The 14389-nt window shown below is 39.3% G+C and overlaps 1 protein-coding gene across 2 annotated transcripts in view; it reads left to right on the top strand.

The window, feature by feature from the left end:
* LOC127354969 (endonuclease V-like) overlaps window positions 1-14389 on the top strand; it is a 60003-nt gene that overhangs the window by 45061 nt on the left and 553 nt on the right. The window lies entirely within an intron of this gene.

Below are 14389 nucleotides of genomic sequence, written 5' to 3'. Positions count from 1 at the left end.
CAAATAACGGTTCATTTTTTGTACTTTCGATTTATTGCTCAGATGATAAAATTAAATAACGGGCAACGGATCGATTTTGATTTTGATATTTAATTTTTTCGCTTTGTATGAACCGGAAGTTATTGTCTCGTGTCCGATACATGTCTTTTTCGCTTAAGGTCATGCTGAACACAGAATCTTCTTACACTCATTTCAGAACATCGCTGGATACCCATCTGCTGCAGCGTAGTAGAAATCTCTACATGTGTCTTGCCAGTTTCAAATAAGTCTTTAATTAAATCAGCATATGGTTCCAGTGCGGCCATGGTGTTGATACGAAATTACTCAAAAAATACAGAGTACAATCACTGCATGATTGAGTTTTTTCAGGCTTTGCGAAATTGCGGCAAACTTCCAAGTACTCCGAGCAAGGTACCAAGAAGACAATAACTTCCGGTTCACACAAATCAGACAAATTAAATATCAACAACAAAATCGGCCAGTACAAAAAATTATCCGTTATTTGTTTTTTGGTATCAGATTCATAAACAAATAACGAAATAACAAACCGTTTTTTCCGATTTTGGAATCTCAATTGAATATGAAAAGAACAAATGATACACGGATTTATAAATAGGGAAACAAAAATGTAAATCTCATTTTTTTTGTTTTGAACAACAAACAAAAAACGACCCATTATATTATTGTAAATGGTATTCGGGAAACAGCTTGTTTCCCAATTTTGGTTTTCTCATGTCAAAACAATAATCCGTTGGCCACAAACACACCGAAAACACATTTAAAGATAGCAAATTGGCAAAAGTAATATAGTGATGTTTTGTATTAACAATATTGTAACCTCCTTACAATAAAATGGTTGTATCAGTGCATCAGTATTTGGATTAAAAATGATAATAAGATTACATTAATGGGGTAATCAGGTAATAATTAGGTTTTGTGCTGAAATACATCCTCCTTTATGTTCCAAACATTCCCTTGTGTTTCAAGGTAGTACTGTGCTGATTATATATTTTATTCTGTGACTTGTTACATGGAATAGTCATTACCTGAAAACATTTGTTGTAGTTTCTGTGTAATTCAGTGGTTCTCAAACTGTAGAGCATAGAGCCACTGCAGGTGGATGAATGTGATTTATGTAGGAAAAATCAACAAACATGCTGATGGTGTCATGGTGAACTTAATTTCACTCAAATTTAATTTGGATCTATTTTTTTCCCCCTACCATTGCTGGTGATTGCTAATAATTGTGGGGTGGTGGTCCCTTTTTTCAGCTTCTAAAGGGGGCCACGTCAGAAAAAGAGAGAGAACCACTGTGTAATTGAACAATCTGAATGGATTCGTGACCTCAGTATTTCCTAAGACCTGGTTAGCGGTCGGTCACATTTTACTGCACACTCTCCCCCTTTCTATTACACATACTCAGGCATATGGCCACAAACACTCATCAGAACCCCTGAGGAAAATAATGGATAATGGATGCAGCATCAGCCTCTCATCTTAGCCCTCTGATCAGTAGCTCCAGCGCCGTTATCCCTCTCACACGCGTGCTTATTCGCTCACATTTTACGCCGTTCCCTGGAGATACTCTGCATGTGTGTGTTTTTTGTTTTTTTGCAATATGCTGTCACATTCACTCGTTACTGTGGGAAAACCAGCAGCTCCTACGCACACAAACACCTCCCCTTACTCACACACATCATTACTCACTATAAAGAACCCGTGGCCTCTGGGCTTTTTTGCTGCAGCCCACCGTAACGCCTTGTCTCCCAGGCCATTCATAAGCCGTAATGTGCGTCTTGGTGCGTAGTAGATCAACACGAGTGGTGGCGGCTTGTATCGCCTGCGAGTTTCCCGAAGATACTGCATCCAATTCCATGCATCACACCCACTACAGCTCATTTGCATCAAAGTAATATGGTGTTTTACTACAGGCGAGGCAAGAGTATGATTTGTTGGCAAGATGAGTAGTGAATCAATGATAAATATTTGACTTCAAACTCAAACGTCACACAAATGTCTTTTTTTTTCACTGTGCATGCAAACATCTGCTATGCTCATAAATTTATGAGTGATGCCCTGGCATAATGCTACATAGTTATAGAACATATAGTACAAATTGTACGCGGTGGTAAATCTTGCTGTTGAATAGACGGTGGTGTAGATTGTTAGGTACATAGATTGTATTATTTGTTACGTCAATTCTCTTCACTGACGGGGTGTAACTGAGGGACCCTTCATCTCTTCCTCCTCATCCCACCTTCAGTGTTAAGGCTTAGCTGCCTTATAAAGCCTGTGCTTTAATGTCAAACAGGCAGCTTCAAACATCCTTTCTTTCTCTTTGTACATGTCTCATTTCTCTCTGTCTCACTTCCTCTCCCCCCTCTGCCTTTCTCCCTTTCTAGACATCTCTTTACTCTTCCTTCATTTTCCTCTCTTCCTCCACTTTTATCCACTTCTTCTGTCACCACACCTTACTTGCCTTTACCTCTGTCTGACTCTACCTCCCCTCCATCACCCTCTCACTCTGGTGCACAGCTGTCAGACATGGCAGCGAATCGTATCGCATTGACCCAATCAGAATTCAGTATGAGGGGGCATCTCTTCAAAGCGATTGTTGGCTATTGGTAAGCAGCTGCTTTGGAGCAGAAACCAGGGAGAGACAGACAGACAGACAGACAGATAGATGAGAGGCAGCAGATACTCAGCCTCTCACTGTTCACTGATTCTCTCTGCTTTGAATTTCTGATTAGTCTGGATGCTGTAGGTACTTTTTAGAGGGACAGGTCAGTCAAATGAGACTGGCTAGGTTTTAAGTTAGTGGATGTCATTAAGGAAATGGCGATATGAAATGAAGGTTAGTTTAATGGGCTTTGGGAGATGATGAGAGCAGGGCAGTACTTTGCAAAGATTCCTACCACGGTTTAAACAAATGGATGCACATTGAATATATAGAGTATCAACCTCCAGGACCTTTGAAATGTGATAAAAATGTGTTGTATTACAAACCCCCCAGTGTCTGTCAACCACCACAATAGCTTTTCACTTCCACTGGTCGAGGACAGGGCAATATTAGATTTTTTGCAAATAATTTCTCTTGGGGAAGGAGCCAGTGGACTTCAGCAAGCAAGCTGTTGATGTTACACAGCCAACAGTTTTTGGTCTCTGCTGCTGACTTTGAGTTTGGTGTTTTAGTATGAAATATTGTACAAAGCATCTGAAGGTGTCATTAATGTAATGTATGCATTATTACTATTACTACTACAACTGCTATTGCTCTTATTTGCTACTACTGTTATTTTTTAATCTATTGGCAGAAATGAAATATAACTCATAGGTGCTTTCATCATGTATAATCACCTGAACCACCATGTTTTTACAGTACCCCAGTACAGACAAACCAAACACTGGCTCTAGAAAAGTCCTTTTGTGTTTTCCATGTTCCTCTCCTACATGCTTGGAAGGCTGAGCTTCATTCAAATGGTTGTAATCTGCAACTTCACCGCTAGATGCCACTAAATCCTACTCACTGGTTCTTTAAGTAATAATATTATCAGCTAAATGTACAAATTTCGGAAACATTTAGAATGCCTCCTTTCAGAGTGTTTTTTTTTTTTTTACAAATTATATTATTATTTTTATAAGGGTAGAATAAATATTAGAAACAGCTCACAGTATACAACACCATTAAACAGCACCACAAACTAAAGCCTCCAAAATTAGCATACAGCTAAATAAACACCTCTATAAAACAGTTTCACCAAAAATTGAACATTATAACCTTCATGAAGGGAGGATTTACTGCAGGGCTGTTGTATTAGTCTGCTTTTAGCAACTTGCAACTGGGTGTATTAGCAGCATAATGGAACTACTTTCTATACTGTTGTATTATGAAAATACATGATATTTTAGTAGCAGATCATTTTGCTACACCTCGTTTTGAGGTGAAATCTTAATCTGGCAAGCAACCGTTAACTCTAACTGTCAAATGAATGTGAGTGTAGATGTACGAAATAGCATAAATACTGTAGTTGTACTTCATTACTTGAGTAAACTTACAGCTACTGTTATCAGTGGCTGCTTCTGCTACAGACAGTGTCTGTCATAAATATTAGGCAAACGTGTCAACTCCTATAAAATATGCTGTGGATGTCATTTTGAATCATGAAGACACAAGTTCTTAAAAACTCACCCTCTGATCTTGACTTGCGGCCTGTCACCACACCGCAGATGTTACCCATAAATTTTGGCTTCTATTTTTTTTTTCTCCCAGAAGTCGGTCAGCAGTTTGCGTAGGTAGCAAGCATCTCTTGGGGACTGGCTCGATGGCAGGTGTCACTGCCTCTGTCACACTGCCATGTCCTCATCAGTCAGGTCACTGCTAACGTCACACGGTGTAGGTCTGAGACCTGATACTGCATCATCTAATATACTTATAAATTCCATTTTATCATGGTTGACATCTCAGTACTTCCCTCGCTTTAATCTGCATGCACGTTATTTCAAAAGTGTGACCAGTAAAGAGTTTTTCATACTCTTCGTCTTTATACATATATATACATATCATCATGTTCAATGTAGTTATGGGGAAAGTAGGTAAGACTAACATGATAATGCTGTTATAAGAAATGTTGAAACATGATGAAAAGGTGAGAATATAAGACCGAACCAGCTTTTTCATACATTTTCATGAGATTCTGTTTCATCAGACTGCTCTCAGATGAAGCTGTGAAAGAATATTGATGACAGAAATAACTCAATATTTGTTAACTCAACTAATTTAGTTAGTTAAAGGTTGAATAAAAAAGTGAAGTATGATGAAGTTGGAAAGATTTTGGATTTGTGTGAAATGAAAAGACCTTGAGGCCAATCCTCTGCGTGTGTGCACATTTTAAACAGATTTATATGAATCCAACAATGCAGACACACAAATACCACAGCATCAGCACACAAACATGTTTACATGCATTTTATTCAAACCCCAGGTTGAAATGAGCCTGGTTGCACTTTGACTGTCAGAGTCAATCCAAGAGCGGTGCCACTTAATATTCTAATGTGCAGCATGTGCAGCCTGATTTGCACACTTAGAATTATGAATGCCCCCATGTAGATGAAAATAATCCTTCTGTTCACATGGAATGCAGCAAGAAGAGTGAGAAAACAATTATAATCATTCTGATTGGTACTGAATATTGAGCGTAGGGTAACTTTAGATTTCCAATTGCCAGGAATACAAATTGGTCATTTAATTACTTTATATGCGGCACACTGGAAAAAAAAACATCTTTATTTAGGGCATTTTAATACTTTTAAAGGGGATAGTTTTACATTTTGGGAATTCACATATTCACTTCCTTAAGAAGAGTTTAATGAGAAGATTGATCCCACTCTGATATCTGGGAGGAAACAGCTCACCTGGCTTCGTCCTAAACTAAATCAACTCTTAAACTCAAAACAAATGACTTTTTTGTAGGCCAATTTTTATGAACTATTGCAGTCAATGCTAACTGTGTTGACTCAAACGTTGTGTCTCCTGTGACATAAAACGTCATCCTGTGTTTGACCCTTGAATGCTATAAATATGAAGCAGTAGGAAGCATTAGCAGTTACGGTGAGTGAACAGTAAACACTGAGGATGTTATCAGTGAGTTTAAAATTAGAAACAGTATCGCTGGATTACATGCTGCATAATTTTCTGTGAATCTCTGTTGTATGTGAAGGCTCCAATCCAGTGCGTGAATGGTGGACCACTGCTAATAAAGGTTACCATTTACAGAGGTAACTACAGAAAGTAAATACTTAAGATGGTTATTATTGCTAAGGATTTTAACTTTAAGCAGTTCAGACTATCCCAAAAGAGAGTGCATAACATTTTTTGCATGGGACAACAAAACATACAATAATGTAAAGGTAACTATGTAAGCAGCCAGCAAAATACTTGAAGTTTTTATTCAGTATCTATTGTATCCATCTGAATTTCAGTAAGAAGTATCAGTGTATTTCTCCAAATGTCAGATTCTAAAAAATACTATATTTTAGGAACATCTGTACTGTAGCAGTCTCGGCGTAAATAAAAAGATTAAGAAAAATACAATATGTGTATCAGCCTAAAAAGATGATTAAAAGTTGTTGAGCAAATTACAGGGTATAGATTTTTGATTTTCCTTCAGCTCGTAGTTGCACAGAAAATTATGTGAATCAAGGCAACCTAATCTGCATTAATGAACAGCTCTGCACCTTTGGTATGCTGACAATATCTCATACAGATCATTGGCCTCTCTTTGCACCCCAGAATCCACACACACACACACACACACACACGCACAAGGGCCATAAAGGCCAGCCTTCACATGGCACATCAGGGCCCCCTTCCCTCCCTTACATACAGTGACACCATCCACTATGATTCATCTCCCTGGCAGTGTGAAGTGTAAAGGAGATTATTACCAGTGAAGGGCTCAGCCCCCCTGAAGATCTACTGCTCTCCCCGTCTGCCCTGCAGAGGAAATGGGAAAATATTGCTAATGTTTACAGCTCCGTGAGTGTGTGTGTGTGTGTGTGTGTGTGTGTGTGTGTGTGTGTGTGTGTGTGTGTGTGTGTGTGTGTGTGTGTGTGTGTGTGTGTGTGTGTGTGTGTGTGTGGGTTCATGTTATGTGCACTAGTAATGCCTGAAGCCTGACCAGCATGGTTAAGCAGCTCTCAGGCTTGTTTACCATCTAGAAATGTGCTGACTTCAGGGGGTTTTGTGTGCGAATGTTTCTCTACGCATGCATTTGCAAGTACCTGCGCGTGTGTTTGTGTGTGCGTGCGTGCGTGTGTATGTCATGATGTGTACATTTATTTGTGCACATCAGTAAACCCAGAAGCCAGCTGTTGTGTAAACCTGTAAAGTATGTTGTACAGTGTTTCTTTATGTTTCCATCTTGTTTTTCTCTATTTGTTGCCCTCACATTTGCTTTTCTGACCAAAACAGGACCATTTGAAATGACCAAACAGACAAAATAATGCTACTACTGATCAGTAACCGTGCTCAGTGAGAGGGAAGCACACTAATATGCTAATCCAAATGAAAGCCTTTTTGCACATATCATGTAAATTATACTGCAGGTCAGTCTCATTATTCCTTGTTGTAGGGTAGGGGCATCTCTATCAAGACTCCACTCAGTTCCCAATACTCCCCAAATTAGCATGAAGATTTTACTAAGTACTCAGACCAGTTGCTATGATTGCAGTTTGTGCATGCAGGTAGAGCAAAGCTTTAATGTCCCTGAGGGCCAATTTGGCTTACATACAACAGTCAATAGAACAAACAATTAATAAAAAAAATGGCAATCCAAACAAATAAACATATAGTACAGTCATTTTCACTTATCACTAAATCCATCAGAGAGATTATTGGAAATATAACAATGGTGGTGGTGGTGGTGCCGAGGCCGAATTAATTTGTCTCTCTGAGGGCTTAATGGCACAAAAGGATTTGCATAAATTCCTAAAAATGAAATCTGATGTAGGTAAGCCACCAAGACCAGTGCGAGTTGCCCTTACAATTAAATCTTACAGAAAAGATTATTTTCCCTTATTACTCCTTACATAATATTATTAGCAGCTTAGTGAGCTTTGAATGTCACTGAGAAATATTAAAGGACCAGTGTAGTGTAGGATTTAGTCGTATCTAGCAGTGAAGTTGCAGCTTGTAACCATTTTAATACAGCTCAGCCTTCCTGTATTCCTGAAATTGTGAAAACATGAAGGCTCTATCTAGAGCCAGTGTTTGGTTTGTCCGTTCTGGGCTACTTTATGCGGTTCAACATGGTGAACTCCGTGAAAGTGGACCCGCTCCCTCTGTAGATGAAAATGGTTCATCTAAAGTAACAAAAACACTACCATTCTTATTTTCAGGTGATTATACACTAATAAAAACACAACTATGAATATTATATTCCATTTCTGTCAGTAGCTCCTACATGTTACACACTGGACCTTTAAAAGAGTTTATGGCCATGCTAGGGGCTTTGGTTGATGCTGAACTTTGAATGCTAATATCAGCAAGCCAACATTCTGATAATGACAATCTTCCTAATTAGCAGGTATAATGTTCACCATTGTCACCATATTAGTTTAGCATGTTAGCATGCTAACATTTTCTAATTATCACAAATATTTACATGTCAGTTATTGACTGTATTTCAGTCTGGGCCAAAGTGGTGGATTGAGCAACTGACTGACCGGACAACCGACATTGCCAGATAAAAAAACAGAAATATAAAAAGGGATAAACTGTTAAGTGTATAAGAAATTTTTTTTTTTTTATGTGCATATAAAACTGTTTCCTTTAGTTTGCAGTGACACACAGATCTCTACTGACTCGCTCTGAGCTGCTCTCACTCTGTTATATGTCCATGTTGTGTGTGTGACAAATTGACTGCGGCAGCCCAATGAAAGCAGATTCTGGCCTTGGCTGTCCAGTGCAGACACATGGGTCAGACAGGTTAGCAGAGATGATGGTGCACCTGGCTGCTGAAGGTCAAAGGTCAAACCTTTTTATCACTTTCTCTGCTTCCACAAGCCTCCAGAACTGCTTAATGAAAGGTAGCTCTAATCCTCCAAGTATCTGAAACTCTTTTTCCAGTTTAACCACTCCTTAATATGAAATCAAGACATATTCAACTTGAAGTGTATTTATAGAGCAACATGTAATACAAATGCAGTTTAAAGTGCATTGGGGGTAATAAAATATTAAAACAAAAAAAACTAGAAAAGAAGACAAACACCAGAAACAAAGAAAATACATATATGCTTATAGTACTTTATGAGAACAATAAACTGAATTTAAAAAAAGGTTGATTTTACTGTAAATGAACACAACTACTTCACACTGTACATACAACTAGTCTTAATCTTTGTCCACATAAAGAGGATTGAAAAAGGATGGTCTAAAACATGTGAGATTTGTCAAGCAGATTAACAACATTGGTGCAAGCTGAGTGCTAAATGCTCTTATCAGTTTTGGAGACAGCTCTGGGGAGATTAAGGAGATTGGTACCTTGAGCAATGAGAGATCTGCTGGGTTTAAGATGGGTTATAAACTATAAGGGCACGTCTGATATGTTGTGTGGAGCCGCACCATTTAGAGATTTGGACATGAGAAGAAGGACCTTAAATTGTATTGAATTCATAATACTGAAAGTAACAAATGGCCAACGCAGGTGTCTGAGGATAACTGAATGAGCTGCTGTCTGTGAGCGGTTTTAGTTGAAAAACCAATTAGGAGGGAAACACAGTAATTCAGCCTATTTATATCAGGCCTTGTTTTCATTATCAGACTAATAAGAAATAGATTTTAGTAGTGGGGCTGTTAATGTGATTATTAAAGTTCAGATCAGCTAAATGTTTAATTTGGTCATACATTTTAAATGAAATAATAATGAAAATACTTTTCAATTAAAGCTTGGCATTCATACTGGTGACTATGTTTTTTTTTATAATTAATCACAGATGATCAAGTAGATGGCTGAGTTCACACCACAACTATAAAGATAGTGGCGAACAGTATCGTTGGGATCACTTTTAGAGCAATTTGAAGAACGATATTGTGGTAATGAACTTATAAAACGCTTATAACACACAATATTGGGCTGCAAATTACAGATAAAAATTTTATTTTACCTGAGACATATTGCCAAACAGTCTGATGATCAGATGATCCAAAAATATTGCCACCGATCAAGTATACTTGTAAGCCAGCAGCATTGACGGTGAAAGCAAACAAATCTGTCCAGGCACTATTACATTTTTTATTTACCTCCAAGACTTTTTTTTTTTTTTTAACTAGCTAGGGAGACGACTAGCAACCACCGCTGTTGAGCTTCTGCAAAATGGAAGAGGGGCCGGGTCAGGACGCACATTTAAGTTGACGAAATGTTGAACAATTTTTAATTCAGTGTGTAATGGCTACACATTTTGCAATTTGCGAATGTAAGAATCACATTAGGCCTACAATGATAGACGAAAAAGTTAAAAATGTATCGTTATTCATTTACATATAATGTTTTGTCACAGCCACAGGGAGGCACTGAAGAGCGGCTAAAGAGTTGCAGGCCCTGTTCTAACTTCTCTCATCTTTGAAGAACTTTATCCTTCATCAGTGTGCATTCTCATATTGTAATGGTTACCGTTATAGTTATTGTTCTTGGTGTGGACGGCCCTTACAGTAATGTTTGCATTAAGGGGAGCTCTGCCAAGACAATGTGGCCCAGAAGCTTGGTATTTTTTTCTATCACTTGTTTACTCTGAGTTTCTATTTTATTTCAGAGGTTACCTGTAGCTACAACATCAATAATTTGGGACTCAGTAGATTTCCACTTCCTTCATCCTTCAAAGAACTAGAGGCTTTCTTTTTTGAAGAATGGTACAATATTGCTTGACACACAGCTCATGGTGTGTCTGACAGCAGAGCATGGAGGACTGGAGCAAAAGAACCCAAGGCTATTGACTGAATCTGAACATAGCCTGCCAAACGCCACAAAGCATTTGTTTTCTCTTGGTTGTGGCCCCTTTTTAGGACTGAAAATCACCTCTAAGTAGCTAACATTCATGTATGTGTGTTTGTAAAAACATAATCCTTGAATATATTTATATAAATTAAAATGTTCCCTGCTTATAATTAGAGCTGCAGTTCTGTAATACCCCCCTCATGTATCATCATGTCTTATATCTAATTAGAAAAGATGCATAATAGCCTATTAGAGTAACACTCCCAAACTCTAATTGCCTGAGTCACAAGCCATCAAAGCCCTACTGCGCACTTTAAAGAAGGTCTTTGTTCCAAAACTCATTATTTATCTTCCATCAACAATAAACTTTTGATAGCAACACATGCAATGTCAAAATGTGTCACCGCAAGCACGTGTTTAAAGAAGGAGGCCACACTTGAACGTGAGGTTATTTTTTACTGTAAGTGGTGTGTATTTTGAGACCAGATGGGACAGTGGGAAAATAGAAAAAGAAATTGGACTGGGTCTATCTGACATTGTCTGTGCTACACATTTAAAAGAAATGGTTTGCAACATAGCATGCCTGAGCAACTTCACATCGGTTCCAGCACATTGAATTGAAAGGCAAAATAAAAAAATGCAGTTCTTCTATGAAATTCCCCACTGTCTAGAAAACACCACTTTTCTGTGATCTACATTCATCATCAGATTCATATTTCACAGAGGAAGAGCAGGAAATGACGCCCTCTCCTTTGTTTTGCTCTTTGTTCTCCCAACTCCTGCATTCTGTCAGATCTGATGCAGATCAGCTGCAGTGTCAACAGGAAGTGTTTGGGGAAACACTACAAAACAGCAGTTCACCTCATTACTTATTCATCTACTTAAATCCCATTTAGGCCATTTGCTTAATTGTTAATGGAACCTTTGTGGTGACAGTGACAACTCAGATCTTAAAGGATAATTCTGTTTTATCATAACTTGGGTCTGTCTTTAATCATTATTTTTATCAGTTATGATAATGCTGTACTCATGAATGTAATTGCTGAGATCTAGGAAAGCGGAAAGACATCCCTACAGCAAAGTTACATGGAGCAAGAAACAAGCAGTTGATCAAACGCTGGAGTTTGGAACAGACCTAGAACTCAAGCCCACCGTCCACCCCTGCCCAGTATCCTACTTGCAGGTGTCCAGTCCAGAGCAGGATGAATGATCCAACTGGACATGGGAGACTGTGGCATCCTCTGTCTAACTGGGACACGGCCCAGATCGAGCCATCCAACCATCTGAGTCCCTCTCTGTTTTTTTGTGTGGATGGAGCGGAGCAGTCAAAAAGGCGGTGGGATTCACAGTTGGTGTAAACCCAGACACCATAATATTCTCTCATCCTTCTGCTGCCTGGCTTTGGGCACCTGTTAATCTCATGCTGTCCATTCTACCTTGACTTTAGCCATCATGTTAGCTGTGTGACGCACTGCCCTAAACTCTGCTGGATGTTTTCAACAAACAACAAACAAAAGAGGAGAAACAAGACATTGTGCCGTTCTGTCAGGACAGACTCAGGGGGGCTGTGTGTGTTTTATGGATATTCACCTGCAGAGATGAGTTTGCAGAAAAATACAGCTGCTTGAGCCATCAAACACATATGCACACACACACACACACACACACACACATGCACATAATATCCCACCCACACAACTTATAATAATGCCTCTCTATAATCACCAGCTATGACATAATGTGTCTAATAACTAATATGTCCTGCAGTATATTAACACTGCTGAGCTGCTGTGGACACAGCAGGGACCTCATCTTCTTTCCTCTAACACTGACCCTTAGTCAGCCTTATGTAATGAAGACTCTCTTGCCATTACAACTGGGGTTATTCTGTCCTTTTATTGCACCTTCAGCACCTTGACCAGCACTGTGGCCGCCTGTAACATGATAATAGCCCTCCATCCTATTCTCCGTCTGGCTCTCCTTTCTCCATTTCTTTATTCGTCTATCACACACACACGATCTGGTTCTGTTTTCTCTCGGCTGCTCTGTCACTCAGTGTCGCTCTCCTCCAGTTTACTTGCTGATGCCGATTGCCTCTGTAATGCACTGAAAATGTCCTGGGTGGCTATTCAGAGCAAATTGCTTTGTGTTGTGTTGCTGTAGGGCCCAGACTAACTGAACTGGGGAGGCAGGCTGAGGCCTCTACAGTTTGGGGGAAAATAATGACAGAGGCTGTTAATGCGCCTCGCTGTTAGGCTCCAGTTTTTGCTGTTACAGCACAGAAATAGCTGTGGCATCATAGTATAACACCGTGGTGATGAAGCCCCTCGGTGTACACTCACCTCTAAGTTAAAATCAGGGATGAAAAGAGTACTAGAATACTGTAGTCACCTAAAAGTACTTTTACTTTAAAGAAAGTCTACTCAAGTCAAAATAAGCATATTTGTGTAAAAATGAACTTAGATAAAAGTAAACAGTCAGGTCAGTTAAAATGTACTTTGAGTAAATGTTATTTAGGCTACAAAATAAACTGCATTAGATGTCAACTTATACACTAGTGGAACAACATCAGCAACATGAGCCCTGATGTAAACTCCCTCAAATTTACTTAATATGTCATTCAATAATAATTCCATTTCTATAGATGACTGCTTAGGGTTAGAGGGTTAGGGTCTACGGCTACTGTGGCGAGTGCAACAGGCATTATTAAGCCACATACATTAAATAGCCTGACACAGGATGGTAAATGGTAAATGGACCTGTACTTGTATAGCGCCTTTCTAGTCTTCCAACCACTCAAAGCGCTTTTACACTACGTGCCACATTCACCCTTTCACTCAGTATCTTGCTTAAGGATACTTCAACATGTGGCGGAAGGAGCCGGGGATCGAACCAACAACCTTCCGATTAGTGGACGACCCGCTCTGCCTCTGAGCCGCAGCCGCCCCTAGATCAACAGTAGAATAAAACATCACCACAGCAGACAGCACAGGGATGTATTAGCAATAAAAACATTGGCTGCAGCCACTAATACACATATATAAGCAAAGAAGAGACTGCACAGATTATACATGCAGCATAGCGCACACACAACGCAACACTGACGCTCTCATCTGTACACTGAGTTGCAATATTAACGGAATTTGTTGTTCTACTCACCTGTCGGAACAACTTCTCTGCTTGGTCATTGTCAGTGCATAATATAACCAGTCTATTCAGCCTCTCTGTCCCACTGTCACCAGTCCATTCAGCTTCTCTGTCCCACTGTCCCCAGTCCACTAAACCTCACTGTCCCAGTGCACTCCTCAAAGTTTTTGAGCTGAATGAGACTGTAGTTAAATCAGGGATTATTGTCAAAAACAGCAAAGAGGCCTCACTGAAGGTAAAAGTTTTTTGTTCAGTTCTCACACAAGACAATGCTGCTGTGCAACAGCAATGATTCTGTCAGAGCCAACAACTTTGCCAGTCATAAATCAAACTATGATCACACTTGTGCACGTCATAAAGAGTAATGTCCATGGCGAGGGTCCACAGTAACAGCACAGTCCTGTCCCCCTGGCTGAATGTCAGTTGCATAATTAAGGATATTTCAATTTAATTACAACAGGTAAAATATATTTATAGGGTCTTATATCCTGTTATTTTTTAATCAGGCTATTTCAAATAATAGCAGGGCTAGAATATTTGAGAGAAGAGGATCCACTGTAACAAAAAATTTTGTTGCTGCTTTTCCCTAGATTGTGTGACATTACAGAAATAAATAAGGAGTGCTTCAGTAAGCGTGATTATTCCCAGGAGTGATTCTGAGATAAATATGGTCCCAGGCTGGACTTTGTGTATCTCTGGTGTTTTTGAGCTGCAATTTGAGCTGAGAGAAACCGCGGAAAGCTAAACTGCCA

Source organism: Dicentrarchus labrax, unplaced genomic scaffold, assembly GCF_905237075.1.
Source record: "Dicentrarchus labrax unplaced genomic scaffold, dlabrax2021, whole genome shotgun sequence".
Taxonomy (NCBI): domain Eukaryota; kingdom Metazoa; phylum Chordata; class Actinopteri; family Moronidae; genus Dicentrarchus; species Dicentrarchus labrax.
Note: the sequence above shows the minus strand (reverse complement) of the source record. Positions and strands in the feature narration are given on the sequence as shown.